General features: G+C 51.1%; 1 protein-coding gene across 1 annotated transcript in view; it reads right to left on the bottom strand.

Moving 5' to 3' along the window:
- Positions 1 to 9,121, bottom strand: part of SH3BP4 (SH3 domain binding protein 4) — a 91,301-nt gene extending 82,180 nt beyond the window's left edge. Inside the window, exon 1 of the mRNA XM_021074833.1 lies at positions 8,928 to 9,121. The gene's annotated coding sequence lies outside the window, so the exon portion shown is untranslated. The remainder of the gene's footprint in view (positions 1 to 8,927) is intronic.

Genomic DNA, 24,628 nt, shown 5'->3' with positions numbered 1-24,628 from the left:
AGTTGAGGAGCCGGCATTGCCGTGAGCTGTGGTGCAGGTCGCAGACGCAGCTCGGATCCCTCGTTGCTGTGGCTGTGATGTGACCCCTAGCCTGGGACCCTCCATATGCTGTGGGCGTGGCCCAAAAAAGAAAAGAAAAAAAGAACAAATCTGACAGGAAAACTGAGGATGCAAATCTGTACCTATTAACCTGCAAATATGCCAACAATTTCCCATAAAAAAGCATCGTAGTCATTTAACAATGAGTGACTGGCTGAAGGATTACTACGAGGCAGGCACCTCGCGAGCAAAAAGCGAGTTTCCACTCCCCCAGCCCGTGTCTCCTTTGGAAGGGTCTAGATTTACATGTGAAAATACCTGAAAGACACAAAAACGCCCAGCGCAGCTACCATGAGCAGGATCCCACTGATGAGACCTTTTCTTCCTTCCTTTTCAGTTTCTAATATTTTTAAAATGAACACAGGATTACTTGAGTACCTGGCAGGGGAGAACTTGAGCAGACAGGGCTTTTTATGTATTTTTTATTTATTTTTTTGCCTTTTAGGGCCGCACCCGCGGCATATGGAGGTTCCCAGGCGAGGGGTCAAATCAGAACTGAAGCTGCCGGCCTACACCACAGCCACAGCAACGCAGGATCCTTAACCTACTGAGCGAGGCCAGGGATTGAACCTGCTGTGTAGATTACAGATTGTAGATGGCTTGGATCTGGCATTGCTGTGACTGTGGTGTAGGCCGGCAGCTGCAGCTCTGATTCGACCCCTAGCCTGGGAACTCCATTTTTAGCACCTGTGGCCCTAAAAATACAATAAAAATAAATAAATAAATAAAATTTAAAAACTAGAATAAAAATAATCTAGGAGCTCCTGCTGTGGCGCAGTAGATTAAGCATCGGACTGCAGTGGCTTGGCTTGCTTCAGAGGCGCGGGTTTGATCTCCGACCCAGGGCAGCGGGTTAAAGGATCAGGCGTTGCCAGGACTGTGGCTGGGATTCAATCTCTGGCCTGGGAACTTCCAAATGCCGTGGGTGAGAAACAAACAGACAAAAAATCTACAGTGCTCGCAAGACTCAGGTAGGCCACACTCACAAAAGCCTCCCCAGGACAGGAATGGGGCTCAAAGCCCAAGGCAGGCGGTGATACAGTGAAATTCACATCTCCACGTGGCAACCTCCCAGCCAGGGAGGCTGACTCTCACCATCGCCACTTTAGAGACCAGAACGCCCCGCTTCAGAGAAGGCCACACCTGCCCAAGATCCACACCACAGGTAAAGGCGAGTGGGATTTCGAAGGCCATGACGTCACCCCAAATACAACCTGTCTCCACGAAGACCACTGGCGATGCCCCTGAGAAAAGGGATGTGTCACAGTCCGGCCCCCGAAAACTTATTTCAGCTGCTTCTGTTCCCTGACGATGTCTTGGGTACAAAAAGCAGTATTCAGAAGAATATCATGGAAAGTCAATTGTTTAATTCTCAAATCACCTATGATGACTTTCACTTGGGCGAAGCAGGCTGTTTCATACGCAGGCGTCCAAAAAGGAAGAGCAGACTCCGACCTGGGCCTGAAATGGGACCAAAATTGTAAATCTTGGTTTCCTAATGCAGCGCCTAAAGGCAAAAGAGTCAAACCGCTGCCAAGGAGCACAAAACCAGAATAGAGCTTTCCTCGTGAAAAAGTCATAAACGCTGATGTCTGAAGCCACAAGGCAGGAAAGAAAACCCACAACTGCTCCAATAACTGGGACTAGAGGGGAGGAAAAGTGAGACCAGCCCTAGAGGCCGACCGCTGAGTGGCCGGCCCTGGGTTACACAGGCCCCGGTCCAGAGCTTTACATGAATTATTTATCTGTACTGCGCCAGCTACAACCACTATGCCCAGTTAAATTCCAACACGGAACCTCCATTTTCCATTTCTGTAAGGGACACACAACTATTGGACACTGCTTATCAAAACAATGATTCTTAGGGTCATTGAAAAATGTTTCAGTATCTGCGCATTTTTGGTTCTTTCACTTACAGAGGGTCCCTGATACATCCTGGACTTTACGATGGTGTGAAAGCAACACGCACTTGGAGGACACAATGCTTGGAATTTTGCTGTTTTCCTGGGCTACCTTAGGTGTCTGATGCTCTCCTGTCCATGCTGGGCAGGGAAGGGAGTGATGAGCAGGACCAACAACCAACACGCTACGACCAGTCTGCAGCCCAGGCCGGGACGATCGTTCAATCAATCAATGACATGAGTTACTCCACACCTTATTCTCAAATAGGCTTTGTGTCAGCTGATTCTGCCCCGCTGCTGACTAACGCAAGTGTGCTGAGCAGGTTTAAGTTAGGCAACTCTAAGCTGCGATGCTGGGTAGGCCTGGGGTACCAAAGGCATTTTATTTCCACTGCTGATGCTTTCAGCGTAGGATGGATTTATCAGGACACAACCCCATCCTAAATGGAGGAAGAGCTGTAGTCCTCTGTATCCTAAAGCTAGAAAAATTAAAATCCTCTCCAAAAGGGCCACGGCATGAATGGTTTTAAAAAAAAGGTGGGAAAGCTAGGCTCCATGGTAGACAGCAGAGTCATGTGGGGTCCGCTCGAAAGCGTTTACAAGTCAACTAATAATTATTCATAGACATGACTTCTGTCCTCTATTGTAATTTTTCGCAAAGACATCTAACGAGCGACTCTCAGCATCCTTGCTATGTGGTTATGTGGTAAGTCCCCACCCAGGCTGGTCCCTCCCCATTGGTAGGAGGTGCTCTCTGTGCATCAAGGATGCAGCAATAAAGATGCAACCTGTGCCCAGCAATGGCTGGCCTAGGGGACCAGACAGGTAAGAGAGCAGCAGTCAGCCCCTGACCTGATGCGTCAGGAAAGGCTTCCCTGAGGAGCTTTTTGGGAGCTGGGTCTTAGGGACAAATGAAGCCCCCAACCAGCCCCCTCCATGGCCCCATGCTGGTCCATCCCCAGAGGCCCCTCCACCAGGGCTCCACGGCCCCCCAGCATCCCAGTCTCTCTGCCCCAACCCTGGCTCCCTCCTGCTCTGCTATCCTCAAATGACAGTCCTTTTATCACCAACATCTTCTCAGTGGCCTATGCCCCTGGTCCTGGGTTTTCTAGAAGCTTCCCTGCTACCACAATCACGTGGTTCTAACAAGCCAAACCGAAGGGCCCCAGTCTTCCCGGGGTTACTTCTCTGATCATCGGTGAGCTACAGCGGCCCACTGTGTCAGGCTCCCACGCTCTTCCTCTTCCCCCAAGCTTCTCCTCGGCTTCAGGGACACTGGTCCAGCTCCTACCTTCGGATGCCTCTTTCCTCCTCCTCGGCCTTCCCGCTCCACCTTCACTGGGTCCCTAGAATCGTGCTCCCCCCAATCACGAGTTCAACTCCAAGGAAATGAGCCCGAGCCAGCCCTCTCTCAAAGCAGGAGGGCAGATCCTGCGTGTGTACAGCCCGAGAGTGAGGCCTCCTTACACGCTTGCACCCCGGGGCCTGGCTGGCCTCCTCCTCATCCCAGAAGGCTCGCAAGACTGGCTCAGAAGCCCAGGCATACTCCCCTTCCCCCCTGCTTGCTGCCTCTCAAGGAAGCTCTTAGATTTTAAATAATTTTACTGCTAATTATGAGAGAGAGAGAGAAAAAAAAAAAGCCTCAGCGTCTATGTGCAACCAAGCTCAGACTCAAAAAAAGCTCCTCCTTCCTCACTGGGACGGTCCTGGGGAGCTCTGCTGGACTCTGGCTTTCTGCTTCAACACCCAAGATCAGCTCAGCAGACCCACCCAAGGAGCTTCTCTCACTCCATCCTGACTCCTTGCTCCACGAAGACGTGTCTCCATCCTGGACCAGTAGCAGCAGCCAAGGCAAAGCAACATGGCAGCCACCCTGAAGGAGAGAAAGGGCCACTGGAGTAAGAGTGACATTGGCAGCAGGGAAGATACGGACCCTTCCTTGCGCTGGAAGCCTCCTGCTGAAGAACCTCCCTCAGCTCTTCGTGGGAAAGGCTCAACACTCCTTGGCCGAACACAGGGACTGTCAGGCCCAGTCCCAACGGTACCCAGCGCCGGTCTTTTTACCCAGATCCCTCACATCAGTGGAGACCAATGCTGGATACATGTCAGCGTGGTGATTCCACACTGGGGATTTTTTGAATCCCCGTGGTGATTTGAACACAGTGGAATCTGCGTTTTGAAGCACTCTACTGTCGCTGGCCAAAGGAGGCCACTCAGTGACATCCAAAGCCTCTGTCAGGACACACAGCTCCTGGGCAGCCGTAGTCCAAGCAGAAGCCAGGCAACCCTTTCATCCATTATATATGGGGGGCTGTGCTGGTGAGCTCAGTGCAATGCAAGAAAGGCGAGCTGGAGCCGCTCTTCTTGGCTACACAGACTGTCCAATGTTTAGCAACAGTGCCACCCCCAAAGGCAGCTTGCAATCAGCCAAGGCGGGAGTACTTACACCAGGGCAGTTGGCAGGCGCTACCATCAAAGCTCTTTTTTTTCTCCTGAGAACAGGTTGATCAGCCCACTTCAGGCTCAGGGACCTGAGCAGAGAAGCCAGAAAAGGAAACGTGTGTGTTTCTTTCCAGCCTGCAGAGTTAGCAGGCTTCGGTGGGGCAGGGCTTTCCTCAGTGAAGCAGACCCAGAGGAAGGGGAGAGCGAGAAGATAATTTAATACCGGTTTGGAACCACAAATGCCTTTTACAGAAAGTATTCTTTTCGATTTGTTCAGAAGAGTTGGGCTAAGAGGCATCAGCAAAGAGAGTTCCCTAAAGACGAGCTTTTATGGAGCAGATAAGAATAATCTCATTAGTTTCTCATTTATTTGACTAGGAAGTGGAAGATGGACAATTACTTGACATTTATTTAACAGCCTTCCCACAAAGAGTGTCCACCTTTGCCCAGAATACCCTCTTTTCATGATCCAAGGGCAAACTTCAAAGCAGATCCTGCCCGAGTTATCCCTTCATGAACATCCCAAATCTTCCAAATAAATCAAGCTTTACCTTGAGGATGCGGCGCAAGGGCACAGCCCCCAGGAACGAAGGTGCAAAAGGGTGGGCTTCTGTGTAGGCTGCAAAGATTTCTCAGGGTTTGTTTTGTTTTTTTTTTTTTACAGATTTCATCACCTTTCTAATCTCATCGTGTAAGGGAGGCAGGCACTCTGCTATTTTCATGCCAGTGTCTTCACACCACCAAGCGTGTGACAGCCACTTGTTTCTTTTACTTCAGCACACAGGGAGATGTGATTAAGACCGCTGGGCTGAGCAGATCCAGGTTCAAATCCTGGCTCAACCACTTCCAGGGCAAGGGGGAGGAGCTACTTAAATTCTCATAGCCTTCCCAGAAATGGAAGCCCTCAGAGATTTCGTGAGCATCTGAAGTGTGCACACCTGACTTGGGGCATCCATCATAAACCCTCAGCAACTGATAGTGTTAAAACCCCCCATGCCTCCACTGAAAATAGCTGGACTCAGGACACCACTGTGCTCCCACAAGCCCATGTTTGCTTGCTGGTGGTCTGGAAAGGCACGGTGTCTACCTGGCAGGTGACAGGCGCTAAGGACAGTAAGGAATTTCACCCTTTCGAGACACACATCATGCACCCTTATTTCTAAAATACCTACAGCCTTCCCTTGTCTTCTGAAGGCTGAACCTTAACATCCTTCCCCCTGAGACGCCGGTCCTGATGGTGTCAGGTGCCATCCTGTAATACACCACTTGTCCTCAGGGTCCCTGGACAAGCAGGCTCGGGCTCCCTGGAACATCCCGAGTGAGTAGCTGGATGGTTCAATGGTGCTCAGGGGCTTGCTGAATTATTTTTGCCACTTTACAGAACGTGACGGCAGGATGTGGGACTTCTATCGTGCAAATCCCTGGGTACCAGGAGACCCAGCTCGCTGGTAGCTGAGTGTCAACATTAGATGGCCCCAGGCTGCCCTCTGGCCGGGCCAGTGCAGTCACGGTGAAGTCTATTTAGCAGCTCAGCTCAGTGACCCTTCTCAGTTCCTGGTTGTCAGGCAGGAACTTCAGGACAAAGAAGTCCTAGCGCCCATCTCCAGGGCCTTAGGAAATATCCCAGGAGCCTGACTCCAATTCTCAGAAGAAAAATCGCAACTCAGGTGTCGTATCTGCACATAAAGCTAAGGGAAACCCACCTGGCTGGCCCAGGGCAACGGGCTAAACAACAGCTTCTCCTCGGTCAGACACAAGGCAGGCACCACGCTGGTGGCTCCAGCAGGGAGGGTTGGAAGTTTGCTCCCAGCCAGGGGTAAGGTCAGCCAGGGCCCAACTCTGGCCTTGTTTGGACCAAGGGCTCCCCTAAGAAGCCAAGGGTAGCCAGCCGGCCTCCTCCCCTGGAAGAATGCCCACATCCCCCTCCCCCCCCAACTGCCCCGGATGCGAGGATTTAAACGCTGGGGCCGCCTTCCAGCACCCAGGGGCGTAAACCTCAGTGACATTAGCATATCTTATTATCTCATTTGAATAAGAAAAAAAAGGCTGCAGAAGCAGCCAGCAGGAAACAATTCCAGGCTGCTGGGTGACCAGAAATCAAGTTAGCAAACAGCAGCAAAGGAGAAAACCCAGGAAGACCCCCCCCACCTTCCTCCCTACACCAAAAAATTAAGGGGCACTATAGGAACAGGGGACCCTAATAGCCACTCCTCCAGCCCACTTTCCGGGTCCTTTCGGAAACCCCCAGTCCGGCTGCCATCAGCCACTAGACCTTGAGCAGAGAATACAGGCTGGTGGGAGCGTCCATAAAAACAATGCAACTATCAAATGACAAACGGGGACCCGGGGGACCTGCGACAGAAAAAGGATCTCTCATCTCCTCCTCCCCGTTCCTTTGCCAGGGGAACAAAAGGCACCTAGGGCTTCTGGTGTCTGAAAATAACAAATGATAGAAGTTCCTCCTAATTGTTTTAAAAGGGCCCTCACGCAGGGTGCCTGAGTCTTGGGACAACAGGAAAAAAATAATTAAAGCTCACAGAAGCTTCTCAGGCCCCGCGGATCTGAGCTGGTCATTGTTCATTTCGTAAACAAGGGCGCCATAAAACAAATGCTTAGGAAGCCCGGGTTGTTCACCGAGTCCTTGTCCCAGAACTAACTGTTCCTTCTCAGCTCAGCAGGAGGCCTGCGAACCTTGGGGAGCGTCTTAGGGCCAAAGCCCCCTTCCACGCTTCCCGTCTGCCCACGTGCAGAAAACAGGGAGGCAGGCAAATAGGGAGTTTGGGCTCTTTCCATTTTCTGAGGGGCTTGGCCTGGACAGACTGCACTGAGCAGGGCGCCAGGAACCTTCTCCAGGCCCCCCCCGCCCCACACACACACTCCTCGAGTCTGTTTCCTGGTCAAGATGGCCAGGTGGGAAGGCGGGCTGTTCTACTTGATGACCACAGCATCGGAGACCAGCAAAAGGCTCCCTAGCCCCTCAAAGTACAGCCGCTGTCCACCCAAGGATGTCAAACGCCTTGCCAACCACCCATTAATTTTTATGGTGCCCTGAGAAGCTGATTGCCAGTCATTACCTTCATTTTTACAAGGCAAGGAACCCAAACCCAGCCAACCCAGTCTGAGCCGATGGTCTAGCTCACTCCAGGCTTCTGTTTCGCTCCATCTCAGGCCAGCAGATCCCCACCCACTGGAAAGGGGACGCACAGCCTGAGAAGGGAGCCAGGCCCTGGACACCCAAACTTTGGTGCTCAGAGCTCACCACGTTTAGAAGGGCGGAAAGGGGAGAGCCGCACAAAGGGATTGCTTTCATTTAGTTAAGAGAGGCTCGGCTTGTAAACTTACAGATTAAACCGGCAAGCCCGTGAAATGTGGGTATTAAAGACTGTAAAAACTGAGGCCGGTAGGAACTGTGGGATCAATGATGGTTTATTTCACTGTTTACATTCCTGTTTTACTGTTTACATTTCTACCCGGGGCGTATATTGCTTTCGTGAGCAGAGCAAAAGTTATGCTAACTTCTTACTACTGATAAGCACACGGTACCGATCTGCTGCATGCACTAACTTGGAAAGAATAAGCACGGGTAAAATCCAGCCCGGTGTTCTTTCTAAACCTCAACGGTAAGGCTCCACCGGCCTCTGCGCACGTAGGAAGCCCGGCCGCTGTCCCGCTGCGCCCCTCTGGCGGCTCCTCTGGCCGCCCGATACCCCGAGGAAGGGCCAGCGCGGCCTGGTCACCCCCGGCCGCATGACCCGCCTCGGGCTAGGAGCCGCCGGACTCCACGGCCAGGATCCTGCGGGCCGCCAATCCGCACCGCGGAGCCGGCTTCCCGGGAAACACCACTAAGCAAGCATGCGCCTCTCCCGCCGTCCCTACCCGCCCGCGGCCGGCGCTGTCACCTCGCGGCTGCTCGGTCGCCGGACGGCCAAGCCAGAAACCGGGGTTTTCGTTTCCATCCTAAAATGAGGGATCTCCCAAGAAGTTGAAATATGCATTGTCACCAAGTTTAACCCGGGACCGCGTGCCTCGCCCTCCTCCCCGGGCCGCGCCAGAGGGAGCCCCGGCTCCTCCAGCCCTCGGAGTGCCCACGGCCCCACAAGCTGAGCGCCCCGAGGACGCGTCCGGTTGCCGAGGAGGGCCACCCCCCAGGGCCGGCCCCGGGAAGCGCTCTAGGGCCAGGGGAGGAGGATCCGCCAGGCGCACGCGAGGCTGTGAGTGCGGCTTGGCACCCGGAACCCCGGCCTGCCCGCCTGCGCCCGGGTGACCGGGCCCGCGGGAGAGCACGAGGGGCGCGCGAGGCTTCCCGAAGCCGTCCCGCGCCAGCCGCGTCCGGCACTCTGGAGCCCCGAACTGAGGCGGCTGGGAAACGATCCGCGCCCGCGAGGCGTGCAAACCCGCTGAGCCCCAGCAGGCGCGGCGAGAGTGAGGCCGGGCAGTGGGGCTGGAGCGGCCCGCAGGGGACAGCCCCGAGCGCAGCCTGCCTACCTGGCTCGCATTGCGTCCCGCTGGCTGCTGCGGCTCTCGTGGCGATCTGGGAACTCGCCCCGCAGGGAAAGCGGGCGGATCCGCGGGAACTACCGCGCGGCGCCGGCGAAGGGCCGGGACCGCCGAGAGTGCCCGGAGCACTCGGCCCCCGCCTCCGCGGGCGGAGGGTGGTCCCCGCGCCGGGGCGGGGCCGTGGGGCGGAGGCGGGGCGTTCGAGGCCGGGCGCGGGGGGCGGGGACCAGGCAGCTGACAGCAGGGGTGGTCTCCCCACCCGGACGGGGTCCCGGGGCGGGGTCTCGGGGGCGGGGCCGCAGGGGAGGGTGGCCCTGCGCGGAGCTGGCCTTGGGTGGCAGGGGCGGAGTCTGAACGGAGCGCTCAGAGGAGGCTGGGGGTGGGAGGAAAACCGGGACAAGGAGGCTACGGGTCAGAGCCTCGGCCTCCCGGAGGCAGGAGCGGAGTATGGGCTCGCAGAGGGCGGGGCAAGCTCGGAGGGGAGGGTTCTGCAAGGTGGCGGAGAGGCGGGGGCGGGGTGTAAATAAGTAGGGGCGCGGCTAGAGTGGGGGGGCGGGGCCTAGCCGAGGCCGTCTAGAGGAGGGGGCGGGTGGAAAACCAAGGGGTGGGGCCGAGCAGTTGTCTCCGGAGTCTGGGGGAGGGGCGAGCGGTTGGCCACCCAGAGGCCGGGCGTGGGGTGCGGCTTGAGGGGCGGGGCTAGCACGGAGGGGCGGGGCCGAGCCGGGCGGCGGGGAAGCCGGGCGGGGGAGCGCGCGCAGGCGGGGTCTGGCGCCGAGTCTCCCGAGCCACCGCGGGGATCCGGCCTCGGCGTCTCCTCCTCTTCCTCCTCTGGGCGCCGGCCAGGGAGCGAGGTCTTGGCAGGAGGGTGTCCCTGGGATCGCGGTCCCTGGTACCGAGCAGATCTAGAGGTGGCTGTTATTACCGCGACCTTTTGGCCGCTCTCCTGAGCCCCCGGCATCCACATCTTCCCACCTCGTCTCGGGGAACCCCAAGCAGAGACCCCTGAGTGAGGTTCGGAACCCCAAGTTGGCTTCGTCCACGCCGCTAACGGTGGCTCCTGATTCTCAAAACCCGTCTTAGAATAAGCTTGTCTTCGACCGTGGTGGAAAGCAGGTGCGAGACTGTGGGGACCAGCACAAAGTTAAAAAAGAAAGAACAAGAGAAAAGGAGCCACGCCGAAAATTACCAAGAACTTCCTGCTAAGCAGATTGCATCTAACCATTTACACTTTTCTCTGGCCGGTACGCCGCTGGGTCCCAGTACCTAGAACCTGCCTGGGACATAGAAAGCGCTCAGTGAATGATCGCACCAGTTACTGTATCGCAGGCAGTTTCCATGGACTGCACATTTAATTCTTAAAAAATCCCACACTTGGCTACTCACAATAGTCCATTTTACGCATGAGTAGACTGAACCTGGGCGGATTAATTTGACAGCAAGAAACTGGTAGAACCAGAATTTGACCAGAGGCCACTCCAGAAGGTTGGGCTGTAACCACGTTGGGGAACACCAGCCACCCTACTGAGGACTAGGAGCCCCCTGCAATGCAGAATCCAGGGGAGTCTTTGGCGGTAGGGAAGCTGACACTTCTTGTTCCGTGGCCAGAATTAGACACTCCTTCAGTCATTCCTCGTCACTGCCTGGCAAAGCAGATAGTATTGCTATTATTCCCACTTCATAGGTGACTTAGAGTTTACGCACTGCACGTATTGATTACATGGAGCATGAGTCTACATTCAAACCCTCCCTGTTCTGGATTCCAAGCCTTTGCAGCTCCCTCAGTCTTGGACACCTTCCTTTACGTACAGAATCTGGTTTGCTAGCACCTTAATTTGAAATCCACCTTGAAATTTCAGGAGACAAAAGAAGACAGAGACATAATCTAGAAGGGTGGAGACTCCTCTTCTGGTTTGGGGGTCATCTGTGTGTTAGGACAATTGCATTCCTGAAAATGGATACAATTAGTTCTAAAATGTTTGCTGCATGTTTCAAAAAGAGGCCTTCACCCTGAAGGGGCAGGTAAGAAAGCCTCAGAGAGGAGGAGCTTGTCTATGGCATATGGGGGTCCCAAAGGATCCTCAGTGGCTTAGGACCATGTTTGAGGCATGGGCCTGGGAGCCAGTCTGCTGGGCTTGGGTCCCTGGTGAGTTATGCTTCTCTGTGACTCAATTTCCCAAGTAAGTATGAAAATTCAGTGCAGCAGGTAAAGGGCTTAGCAGGGTGCCTGGCACAAAGTAACATTCGATACATTTTACCTACTATTATTACTGCTATTCCCACTGACTAATATCCTTACTGTGTAAAAATGCCTGGAAAGTATTGAACAAGACAAGCAGTAGAAAAGGGACAAGCGGGATGGAGAAGACAATTCCCAGAAGCGCCACAAATGGCCCAACGTTTGGAAAAGCTTGGCAGCCACACCCAGGAAGGGAACAAGGGCAAAACAGGGAAACAGTCAAATAAGATAGCCAGGGCCTAGGCTGGGAAGAGCTGGGGAGAGCTGAGTTCGCCGAGCAGTAAGGGAAGAAGAGGCGTTAAAAAGGCACAAAGAGCTAAGTGTGGTGGAAATGCAGGATACTGTGTGAATAAGCAGAGGGCTGGCTCCCTTCACCTTGAGTGGCGGAGAGCCTGCGCCCAGGTGTCCACAGCTGTGCCAGCAGTTCTTGGCATCAAGGTGCTCTGAGCATCTTCAAACCAGCCTGCATCCTCAGAGAGGAGCTTATGGAAGTCAAAAGACCCAGGCAGACACGCTTGTACTCTTACTCCTGGAGCTCGTGCATTTGAGCTGGGGAGGCAATATTGCATGAGGTGTCTGTGGGCTGTTCTGCCTCGTGTGTTCTGGAAGACAAGGAGGTCTCAAGATGTTGCTCCCTGGGAACTTTATACTTGCTCATTCTGCCAGTTTTTACTCCTTGCCCTTCTGAAAGCAAAAGAGAAAACATGAACTATTCATAACATTCATAGTGCTCACCTACTCAATAAGCATTTCTAGTGGGAACACATACAGCAAAATCGATAGCTTGGGTTTTTGAGTACGAAAATAATAATACATGTTTGTTTCAGAGGATTCAAATGATTGGAGGACTGTGTAGAGTAGCAAGTAGGCATCGACTCCCAATTTCGAACCCTCTCCCAAGATCCCACGGTTAACAGAGTATTGTTGGATGTCCGTCCAGAACTGTTTCTTAAGCATTTACATATATGTTAGTGTGCATGCCTGTACATGTGTATGTGTGTGATGTGGATGTGTGTATGTACACACACAGGAGTGTACACATGCACAAATAAAGACCGACTGAGTGTGTGGGTACTGAAACCAGGTTGCCTGGGGGTGGATGCCAGCCCCACCACTTCACCGACTGATTTCTCATCTTGAGATGAGCACAATACTCTCAAGGATTAAATAAGATGATGTATGCAGATCGCTCAGTGGAGAGCACATAGCATTTCCTCATATAAGCTATTGTCATTCACACACACACACACTTACAAGTTATTCTTTGATTCACATAAAACCCAAGAGAACGGTCCTACTTTTATATCAGCTGTACAGAAAAATACCTTTTTGCAAGCCACAGTACTTACCAGGGAGCTTACCACATGGCCCCAAGGGAAAAGGGTTGATGAGCATCCAAGAAAGTGACCTTCAGATTTCATGAAAGGATTTCACCTGCCAATTTTCTGCATGAATGTGGGCTCCTCTATAACAGCATTTACGCAGTGTCTAGGGACAAATGCCATCTTGGGAAGTCCTCTGTGTGTAGGAGAGTAAAATGCATGAGAAGTTAGAGGGCAGCAGGTGGCTTTGGACCGTCAACATGGCAGCACTCTTATCTAAGCCAACAGTCGTGTCAACTTAACCCACACCAACCACCCACCACCAAAGATTCATTCTAGATGCATACAGCACTCCCAGAAAGAGCAGCTCAAACAAACATGAAGACGTAGCCTGCCCTGAGCTCTACCAAAGCCTGCTGATTTTGTAGCATTTTGGCCACCTATAAAATACACTTCCCATTCGGAAGTAACTACAATGAAATTGCACATGGGTACATCGTGAACGTGTCTTTCTACATACAAGTGTGTTCTCCACAAGAAAGTAAAAAGAAGAATGTTCCTTTGCTGAAGCGAAATCAGTAATGACCAAAATGCCCACATCTAAGGGAAAATAGAAAAGAAAAAAAGCTACAGAAGTCAGTAAAGGGAGACAAGGAGAACGTGAAGCATAAGGAATGTTTCCAGTGGAATCTATAAAATAAGAATTGTGTCATCAGTGTGGCCGGATGGAATTCCGAATCTGCTGAGTATCCTCTGCAGGTTGAAGGTGAGGGAGAAGATGTTCCTAGCATGAGTCCCAAGCCTGAAGAGTGACCGCTGTGCCCCTGAGAAATATTTATTGAACCCTATGTGCCAGGTCCTGGGTTCAGAGCTGAGAATAGGAGGCTGAGCAGGTCAGAGTCAGCTCTGCTCTCCCGGTGCTGAGGGTCTGGTGGTGGTTTGAGAACGAAAGAGAGGAACAAGCTCTCAGGTAGCACCTGCTCGAAAGCAAACACCAGGGGCTGAACCAGGAGACAACAAGAGATGCCTGACTTAGGCAGGATGCTAAGGAGCACCCTTGGGGGAGATGACTTCAGACTCAAAGAGAAAGGAGCCAGGGAAAAGCATGCCAGGCAGAGGGAACAGCATGTGCGAAGACTCTGAGTCTAGAAAGTGTTTCCTGCTCTTCTGGAACTGACACGATGCCAGTGCAGTTGGAGGGGAGAGGCTGCGGTTGGAGAGAGAGGCTGAGGTGGAGGGGGTGTGAGGTGAGCACAGAGAAGCTCACAGCTGCAGGGACCCGGACGCCTGGTGACTGTGCAAGGATGCTGAGGATACAGGGGCTGTTCAGGTGCTGCTCCATCCTCCACTGCCACTCCCTTCCCCCACCCCCCTGCAGCTCAGAAAAAGTGGCTCTTCCAAGAATTCAAGGAGACATGAGCTCTAAAGAGAGAGTCTCAGTTTCATCAGCAAATGTTGGGCAACCCATTTTCCATGCCTGGAAGCCTCTATCCTTCCCACCCTAAAATGCTGCGATGCTAAGCCCTCCCTCCATCCTGCTGACTGTCCTTCATTAATTCACACACGCAGGGCGGGAGCATGACTAGGATACCACAGGAGCAGGTGCAGAATCCAGAAGGGAGATAGACAAAAACAAAAAACAAAAACTCAGCTGAAAGTTCCGTGGCTTTCAGGAAACTTCTAGAAATACTTCTAAGGAAATACTCATTTCCTTCCATGATTATTCAGTTAATCATTTAACAAATAGGTCTAGAGGAGTTCCTGTTGTGGCTCAGGAGTTAACGAACGCTACTAGTATCCATGAGGACACAGGTTCAATCCCTGGTCTCACTCAGTGGGTTAGGGATCCTGCGTTGCTGTGGCTGTGGTGTAGGCTGGTAGCTGCAGCTCTGATTAAACCCCTAGCCTGGGAACCTCCATATGCTGCGGGTGTGGCCCTAAAAAGACAAAAAAAAAAAAAAAAAAAAAAAGGTCTAGAATGCTTACATGCTTACTGTGTGCCAGGCAGTGTGCTGGGAGCTGGGCACAGGAAGATACCTACATGGTAGATTCTTTTATCTAAGATCCATGCAGCCGTGGGAACCAGGGCTTACTCTATGGAGAGCGAACCAGTTGGAGAGGATCGGGCTCACAGGGCAGTCACCTCACCCAGCCTGGACACGGGTCGGGGTGTGCAGCCTGGGGGCTGGTTGGCAAAGGACCGTATCATTTGTCTTGGGCTTAGAAGCAGGGGGCAAGGGCAGCGTCCCAGGCAGAACCTGCCAGTGTGAAGCCAGAGGCTTGAGGGGCTGTGGGAAGGCACGAGTGGCTTTTACTGTGCAGGGCTCAGAGGAGGGTGTGTGACCCCAGGGAAGATGTAGCAGGACAGATAGGCTAACTCTGCCCCTGGGGTGTCGTGGGCAGCACAGAACCCCACTTGCATAGGATTGGACCTCCCCACAGCCAACATTTCAAGGTCAAACTCTGAGAATTTCACAAAAGGGTTGCAGCCCGTTCGGAAATTTAAGAGCAAGGTGACGCTTTGGCAACCTGTGTTTAGGAAGTTAGGAAAATTGTTGAAAGGGTACCCACTGGAAGTTATAGAATTGAACTCTGAGCTACCTGGCAACCAAAGAGAAGGGAAAATACAGGAAATTATGAATAAGTGAGTTATCCATTAACAAGAATATCATCACTTCATCCGGCAAGACCAGCTTTTTTTTTATATCTGATGTGGAGAGCCCATCTCATATATTTTTTTCTCTCTCATACTTACAAACTTTTCTTTGTTTCCAGGTTGAAAGTTTTCTTTTTTTTTAATTGTTATTTCTTCAGTACAATTTTTTTTTCTACTGTACAGCATGGTGACCCAGTTTCCACACGTGTATACATTCTTTTTTCTCCCATTATCCTGCTCCATCACAAGTGACTAGACATAGTTCCCAGTGCTACACAGCAGGATCTCATTGCTAATCCATTCCAGAAGCAATAGTCTGCATGTATTAACCCCAAGCTCCCAATCCATCCCACTCCCTCCCCCTCCCCCTTGGCAACCACAAGTCTATTCTCCAAGTCCATGAGTTTCTTTTCTGCGGAAAGGTTCATCTGTGCCATCTATTAGATTCCAGATGTAAGTGATATCATATGGTATTTGTCTTTCTTTTTCTGACAGCAAAATTTCTTGAGCTATCTCAATTTTTAAAAATCTATTTTCATCTGTTATGATTTGTGATGGTTAACTTGACAGCCCTTTCAATCTGAAAATAAATGTCTTTATTTATTTTTTTTTCTTTTTATGGCTGCACCTGCAGCACATGGAAGTTTCCAGGGCCGGGGGTCAAATTGGAGCTGCAGCTTCAACCTATGCCACAGCCACCTCAACATTGGATCTGAGCCGCACCTGTGACCTACTCGGAAGTTTAATGCCAGATGCTTAACCCACTGACTGAGGCCAGGGTTCAAAGTCACATCCTCACTAAGACAACGTCAGGTCTTTAACCTGCTAAGCCACAGTGGGAATTCCGCGTATCTTTAAATTATGGGACATCTTCTTGGTTTTTTTCTTTAATAAACTGAGAAATAAATTGTCCTTCCATTTTCTCTTTCTGGAGCTCCTATTATTTGGAAGTTTGACCTTCTCGATGGATGCCCTGTTTTTCTTATTTTTTCCCCCGCCTATTTTTTATCTCTTTGTCTTTTTGCCCTGTTTTTTAAAGATATCACCTCCACCTTCCTCAAATTACCAAATCATTTTCGACCAAATTATTTTTACTTCTGCTATTACAGTTCTAATATTTTTCCCACCTCCCCAAATGATAGCATCTCTGGCACGGCTCTCTACAGCTTGCTTTTTTACATAAACAGAAGATTCTACAGATGGTTTAGAAGCAGCTTACAGAGCTCTGCCTCCTTCTCTTTAAGGAGGGTAGTGTTTCTCTATATAGATGTGCCAGGATTTTCTTAACCATTTGGGGTTGTGTTTTGAAGAAGGAGAGGCGTAAATTAATTGGAGAGGTTCTAGGCATTATAAGCAGAGGGACAAGCAGGAGGAAGCATCGGGATATAGAACAGCAGGCGATCTTGCCAGGGGTACCTGTGGTGTCTCAGGGGTGGGATGGAAGAGTGTGTGTGGTGTGTGTGTGTGTGTGTTGGGGAGGAGCATCTTTAAGAATCAAATGATGCCTTCCCAAGTGATTTGGACTAAAAACTTTAGACTTCAAGCAGAGTAGGAGTAAAGTGAACTCTGTTCCCCTCAGTCAGGAACACGGAAGATGGACCAGGTAACGATCAGACTTAGGTCCCTGAACAGTAACTGGCTGTTACCTCGGGGACAAGAAGTGTTAAGAATTGGGACCAAGACGGTGGCAGTGGAGCAAAGCAGAGGGTCCCAGCAGAGAGCAGAGATGAAGTAGGAAAACTCTGCACAGTTTGGTGGCTGCATGGAGGGATGGGTGAGGAGGGATCCAGAAAGACGCCTGAGTTTAACCTGGGGGACTCAGCAGGATGGCGAATCCCAGATGAGAGGGTGTGTAGGAAATGATGTAATCGGGTTTGGACATGTTGAGTCTGATATGCGTATGGGACATTTGAGGGGAGCTGCCTTCATTAAGATCTGAGGTTTTTTTTTTTCTTTTTAGAGCCACACCTGCAATTATGGAAGCTCCCGGGCTAGGGGTTGAATCAGAGCTGCAGCTGCTGGCCACAGCCATAGCTCTGTGGGATCTGAGCTGCTGGCTCAAGGCAATGCTGGATCCTTAACCCACTGAGCAAGGCCAGGGATTGAATCCAAATCCTCATGGGTACTAGTCAGGTTCTTACCCACTGAGCCACAATGGGATTCCTAGGATGTGATTCTTTTTTTTTTTTTTTTTTTTTGGTCTTTTTGCTATTTCTTGGGCTGCTCCCACGGCATATGGAGGTTCCCAGGCTAGGGGTCGAATAGGAGCTGTAGCTACTGGCCTACGCCAGAGCCACAGCAACGCGGGATCTGAGCCGCGTCTGCGACCTACACCACAGCTCACGGCAACGCCGGATCGTTACCCCCTGAGCAAGGGCAGGGATCGAACCCGCAACTTCATGGTTCCTAGTCGGATTCGTTAACCTCTGCCCACGACGGGAACTCCCGAGGATGAGATTCTTAACTGAGACGTTTGGGCTGAAGTCAGTTTGGCTTCAGTGGGATCAAAGTGGTGATGGAGGCTCTGGGCTTGGACGAGGTCCCTCGGAAAATACACAGACACAGAAGACCAATGACAGCTGCCCGGAGCGCACTGGCATTCTTCCTTCGTGTGCAGGGGTCTGTCATTTCCCCCCAGGTGCCCTGGCTCTCCGTTTCCTTCTGCTGTCCCTTTCCCATCACATTCCCCCTTGCTGCTCTTGGAATGTGGCTAACAGACACCTGCCAGGCTGTCTTTGGATTTGCTCTTCTATTTTCCACATGCGTGCTCCTCCGGGTCTTTACCTCAGTTTCTCACAATCCCACCTCTGATGAACTGTCTCCTTCCTGGGGACGTCTCCTCTGATCACCTTAATCCAACCGGTGGGGGACCCCCCCCAGTGTTCCCCTCGACCAGCTTTGCTTTGCTTTATTTTGCTGCCTGCACTTAGGACCCTTTGACATCAGATGACATACTTATTCGTTATTCATTTCTCACTCCCTCTGTGCTCTTCCTCCCTCCCCCACATTGGACTGCAAATGCAGAGACTTCTTTCACTGCAGCATCCACAGGCAATAGTTGGTACTCCGAAAGTTTTGTTGAGTGAATGAATGCGTATATCTAAAGAGACGTCAAGAGAAGCCTAGGAAGGGACAGACAAGACATAGAAAGGAAGTCAGGGCAGGTGGAAGTCTCTCAAGGCGGGTAGCGAAAATATTTCTGGTATGAGAGAGGGGTGGACAGTGTCCAGGGTCAGTGAGGTGACTAAAAGAGATGAATGCAGGAAAGCATCCGTTGTCCTGGCCACGGGAAGATCATGGGTCGCTTAGTGACGCCCTGGCAGAGCGCAGTGGGGCAGAGGGCAGACTGCAGTGGATTGGGCAAGGCACAGGAGGTGAAGGCAGATGACCAGTGCTCAGGATTTTCTCAAGAAATTGGCAGTGGATGGATGAGGACAAAGAAGATAAGAACCAGTGGGGGAGCAATTTTTTTTTCAACTTGCTATAAGTTGGTTATTGAGGGGGCACCAGCCGGACACATGAGAGGGTGCAGTCTGAATGGGGGTGTGGAGAGCAGCATTTCAGAGGTGGAAGCATTTGGGGGGGGTGGCCACAAAGGTGGGGGGATGGGAAGCACCACAGCGGCTCTGCATCTCCTTTCTTCGGTGGTTACCCTTCCGAGGTCAAGTCTGGATTAAGATACTCCTCCTGTCTCATCCCTTCTGCTGCTCCTGATGTCCTTTTAAGTGGTATTCTAGCAAAACTGGCTTCTGGAAATGCCTATTTTCTGCCAAGGAGAGTGCTGATAGAAGCCAATAGAAGAATCACAGCCCATTGCCCTGGGAGGGGGGGCGTGTAGGTTGGGGTCCCCCCCCCCAGTGATTCATATGTTGAAACGCTAACATATGGGTGGTCATTAGGTCATGAAGGTGGAGCCACACCTGGGAGAGCCCCTCACTTTTCTGCTCACCACCCTGCGAGGACACCCTGAGAAGGTGAACACCAGGAAGAGGATTCAAACCGGCGCCCACCCCCCGGCTCCCTGATCTCTGACTTCCAGCCTCCAGCACTGCCAGACATGACGTCTGTGGTTTAAGCCACCTCGTCTGTGGTATTTGTCCCTGCAGCCTGAGCTGATTGAAACTAAGAGAGAAAGAAAAACCATATAAAGGACACACCCAGAGATCACGGGTAATAGCATTTCAGAGAGTGCAGCATGGAGATGGAAAAAAACAAACATTAAAGAAAGAGCGGAATAAAATACAAATCAGCCCTAAAATAGAATTTAAAATTGGGGAACTCATGGCTGGAAAGAGCACAGGGTGAGCAGAGGTAAATACGCGGAAATAAAGGTTGTAGAGCAAACCCACTGTGTTTCTCAAAGGCGATTTCAGTGTTTGCTTCCCTGCTGATGTCAATGGCGGGGGTTCCCTAAAGGTAAGAATGCATTTTAAATGCATTTAAAAAAAAACCTAGGATGTAACAATTAACAAAATTAAGAGGCGATTTGCCCCGCAGGGACAAAGAGATCTAGTGTCACAAAAGAAAAAAGTGAAAGACCAAAAACCTATCCAAACAAAGTAGACTAGAAACCAAACAATCAGAAAACAAACAAAAGAGCACAAAAGAAGGTGACAGGAACAAGACGGAATATAAATGACGACGATGAGTATAAATGGGTTATGTCTCCACGTAAAAGGGGAAAATTGAATTAAAGAACAAAAAATCTGCAACCCGTTCCTTACAAAAGTCAGGCCTAAAACATGCTGACAAAAGAAGAGACCAATAGAGGCAGACACGTATCAGGTAAATGAGAATCAAACAGGAAGCCAGGGAGGATGTGTCCGTTTCAGTCAACACATTCAAGGTGAGACTGTGTCCCCAGGACCGTGGAGGAAGTTCACTCTGATGAGCGAGGTCTCACCCCCTCTGCCTGGGGGAGGGGCTCTCCCTGCACTGGGCTCATTATCAGCCATATGCTGACCGCCCCCCCATGTCCCCCGAAAGCCCAGACCCATCCTCTCAACTCCACACAATTGTCCGCTCACCACCCTTCCCAGCAGCCACCACCCCTACCTGACTCCACACCCGCCAGGCGACCAGCTAAGCTCCCATCTGCCCAGGGCTGAGTGGCTCTCAGGGACTTTGGGTACCAAACTGGGACAGTCCCAGGCAAACCGGGATGGTTGGTCAGCCTGAGTCCCTCCATCCCAGAGAGGAGAGAGGCCCTGCTTCCTTCCTCCCAGACCCTCCCTGCAGGTTGTTTTAATTCCTGGCTTACTTCTGACTCCTAGGTCTCCAAGCAAGAGGGCAAAGCCTGTGCTTGGGTGAGTTTGTCTTTGATTTCCGTCCTCGCTGGCAGGGTCTGAAACTCTCAGTCCATCCTGGTTGAATGAGAGAATGCATGGGTGATGGCAGAATATTCAGGAACCTTCTTGTGCTTTGTTGACAGCCTCAGAACATGTAAGGCAACTTCCAAATGATTTGCTTAGTTGAATACATTTTTTTGGAAAACAATACAAAATGAAAAAACATGACGGTGTGTGTGTGCATGTGTGTGTTCCTGTTCTGCTTGTCCATCTTCTCTTATAGAGATCCTTCTGGAACACCTCCCTCTCCTCAAGACTCATCCACTGCCTTTCACTTGTCTGCATCCCTTTATTTTGCTTCCCCAAGGCTGAACTTTTGCAGAGAGTTTAATTTTCTAAGATTTTGGAATTTCTTCCACTGTGTTGAGGAGTTTGGATGCCCCAAATAAAGAATGAAGATAGACTCACGTTGGAGTTCCCTGGTGGCTCACTGGGTTAAGGATCTGGCATTGTCATGACTGGGGCTGGGGCATGGGTTCGATCCCTGGCCTCAGAACTTCCACATACCACAGATGCTTCCAAAAAATTAATCCATCGATTCAATTTAATGGTTAATTAAAAATAAAATAGATTTGTTGTTGATTATGAATGCAAGATTTTCTTCTTGACTTAAGCATGGACACCGTTTACAGAAATACTTTCGATTCCCTAAATATTTATTAATGAAATGTTTGTATCAGCAAACATGCCTCCTAAATATTTACTTCTTAGCCATCCTCTTGCACAGCTCTGTTTTGGCGAGAGTGGCCCTGCTGTCAAAGACTGAAGTGATTTTGACAACAGAGGTGAAAGTTTGTTTGGCTATTGGCTTTGCTGCTATTTTCTGAGAGGATGTGGTGCTGTCAGGTTTTGTGCAGTGGTTCGAATGTTTAGAAGGACTCATCCAAAAATAGATGCATGCAGATTCTCCGACCGGGGAACTCTCCTCTGAGTCCCAAAGATGAGAGTGAAACGTGAGACTCGGGACTGGGGACTCCAGTTTTCAGTGCATAGCAATACAGGCTTGGGGACACAGGCCAGGGCGGCCTCACCAGGCCCAAAGACTCACCTACCAGGCAGGCCTCAAGCTCACGTGGATGGAGCAGTTCCTGGGGTTCCTCTCTGCCCTCTGGAGCATCTTCTGTTCCTAACTGTTCGCCTCTGTCCCCGTTTTTGGCTGAGTAGCTCAGCGCTTGCTTCACGACATCTCAGATTTTATGAGACCATCTTGCATTTAAATATTTCGTCTGTTTCTTGACGACTCGCAGCAGATTTGTTCCAATTTGGGGCTTGGAAAATGTGATCTTCCATAGCTGTGGGCCTTTCAGAACTTTACTTGGTAAGAGGAGAGGTTCTTTTTTTTTTTTTTTTTTTTTTTTTTTGTCTTTTTAGGCCCACACCCCCGGCATATGGAGGATCCCAGGCTAGGGGTCCAATCAGAGCTGTAGCCACCAGCCTACGCCACAGCCACAGACACGCGGGATCCGAGCCACATCTTCGACCTACACCACAGATCACGGCAATGCTGGATCCTCAACCCACCGAGTGAGGCCAGGGATCGAACCCGCAACCTCAGGGTTCCCAGTTGGATTCATTTCCACTGCGCCACGACGGGAACTCCAAAACAGGAGTAGAGCTGTTCTTACGTGTGCCTACCCCCAGCTTCCTAGGAGAGTTTGGGCTTAAATTTCATGGACTGAGTCGCTTTATTTTAGACTCAGCATCAGCTCTTTTCGGGGGGGCTGTTGGAACACACAGGGGAATCCTGTGTGCTTGGTGCACTCTGAGTAATTTGTTACAGGCAAGGTGTACAGGACTAAAGTTGGTGGCTGATGTACTTCTCAATAAATCCGAGCTGCTGCCTCCAGGACGGCCTCCTCAGTGACTGGGACGCGTTCCCCTTTGTGGGAAGGCAGAAAGGGATGGGGTGGGGGTCAGCAGGCGGGGTCTGGTTCTTACCCCCCCCCCCCCCCCCGCCGCAAAGCCCTGGGACGGTGTCACAGGACGTGAGCAGCGTCTGGGTGGTGTGACTCGGGGAGTCAAGCTTGAGGATGCTGCGTTGTGTCACTTGTTTTCCAAAACCACTTCCAGCTCTTTTCTTTCGCTCTGAGGCAAAGGAGGCAGTCCTGGGCAAGGCACTGTGTGTCTGATGAGAAGTGGGAACTTTGAAGCAGAGCTAAGGAAAGCATCTAGAGCAGTTGCAATGTCCTTTATAGAACTAAAGGATGCGTGCTGATGGAGGGGTAAGGAGAAGTGACTGGGAACTGGGTACAAGACCTAAGGGGCTTTATTTTTGGCTTGAGAGTGGGTCTCTGCCGGTCTGCAACCCGCTGTCCTGCCCAACTCTGTTTTCTCCAGTCAGCATCTCACTGGACGGCAGTCCCGTTTGCGGTGAGCACGCCGTAGCTCATCCCGGGAAAAGTTTCCAGAATGGCTCTAGGAGACAACCTGGGTATTGATGATAGAAATCCACAAATTGGGGATTTCTCGTCGTGGCGCAGTGGAAACGAATCCGACCAGGAACCATGAGGTGGCGGGTTCGAACCCTGGCCTCACTCAGTGGGTGAAGGCTCCAGCGTTGCTGTGGCTGTGGTGTAGGCCGGCAGCTGTGGCTCTGATTGGACCCCTCTCTTGGGAACCTCTATATGCTGCATGTGCGGCCTTAAAAAGGAAAAAAAACCCAAAACAGACTAGGGGGTGGGTGGGAGGGACAAATTAGGAGTTTGGGTTTAACAGATGTGTACTACCAGATATAAAATAAACAGCAAGGAGGGAGCTATACACCATATTTTTTTTTCTTTTCATGACCACACCGAGCCACCAGGGAACCCCTTAATATCTTGTAATCTATACTGGAAAAGAATTTGAAATAGAATATCCATGTGTCTATATGTGTGTACATACACACACACACACGTACATAACTGAATCACTTTGTTGCACACCTGAAACAAATAGAATGTGTAAATCAACTGTACCTCCATTTATTTATTTATTCATTTATTTAGTCTTTTTAGGGCTGCACCCGCAGCCTATGGAGGTTCCCAGGTTACGGGTCTAATCGGAGCCGTAGCCACTGGCCTACTTCAATTTTAAAAAAGACAGACACTGGTTCAAGTAAATAGAAATGCAATAATTTATCAAGGTTCTAATAATGAGTGACGTCGCCAAGATCTAGTGAAACTGACCACTTAATAAATGGGTCCTGATTACTTGTCCTGCTGAAGAATACGCCTGTAGATGTCCATGGGAGCGTGTCCACACTTCATTATTCTTCAAATAGCAATTCTCTTGAGCTGCCATGTGCTATCCCCTCAATTGCTACCTTTAGCTGCTCACTCGAATTTTAAGTAGTCGATTTTTGCAGGCTTTCTTTTCATCGGTTCAGTATTAGGGATGATTTTAGTAACCAGCATCCTTTGAAACTGCAAGCACAATGTCTGCATGGGGTAAAGTTCCAGCCAATTTTAATTCCATTTGCTTCTCTCCTCTCAGAGCAATGGACAGATTTCAAGACCGCATGTTCACAGAAAATAGTACGTGCCATCAAGACTCACCCAGACCTGGGGATCAGAAAGCATCACCACAGGACTGGAGAATGGACCACAGGATTGCCGGGTTGATGGAGTGGTGTTATTGCCGTTATTCTTGCTTTTAGCTTCGGCCACTTTGAGGACGTTGCTGAGGAATCTGGAGGGGGGGGGGGTCCGTGGTGGCACAGCCCCCTGGGAGGTTAAGCTCCGCCCCACTGCCCTTTGTCCTTTGGCTGGAGACCTGAGCTCCCTGTAGGCTCCCCAGCAGCCGCTCAGCTCTCTTTCTTCACTGGTTTATCTCTGAACCACGGTGAGCCACGGAGTTTCTTTGTAAGTTGCTTTGTGGCAGCGATGGGCTTTTCACTCAGCTGTATTTCTAGGATTTGATACCAGCGGGCCAGGCAGATGCAGAAGGGCTGGTGGAGGAGCCGGTTGCCTGAGTTGGCCCTTCTGTGGCCTCACTTGCCCCCGAGGTTTATAGGTTTTCCTGCAGAAAATGTGGAGCAGTCTTTTGTGCCAGGGTGACTTCCCAGATCTGGCCTGGGACTCAAACACATTTCCCGGGGTGCCCAGCTCAGTCGTGGGGGACCAGCTGGGGAGTTCCTGAGGCCACCT

Source organism: Sus scrofa, chromosome 15 (genome assembly GCF_000003025.6).
Source record: "Sus scrofa isolate TJ Tabasco breed Duroc chromosome 15, Sscrofa11.1, whole genome shotgun sequence".
Lineage (NCBI taxonomy): Eukaryota > Metazoa > Chordata > Mammalia > Artiodactyla > Suidae > Sus > Sus scrofa.
Note: the sequence above shows the minus strand (reverse complement) of the source record. Positions and strands in the feature narration are given on the sequence as shown.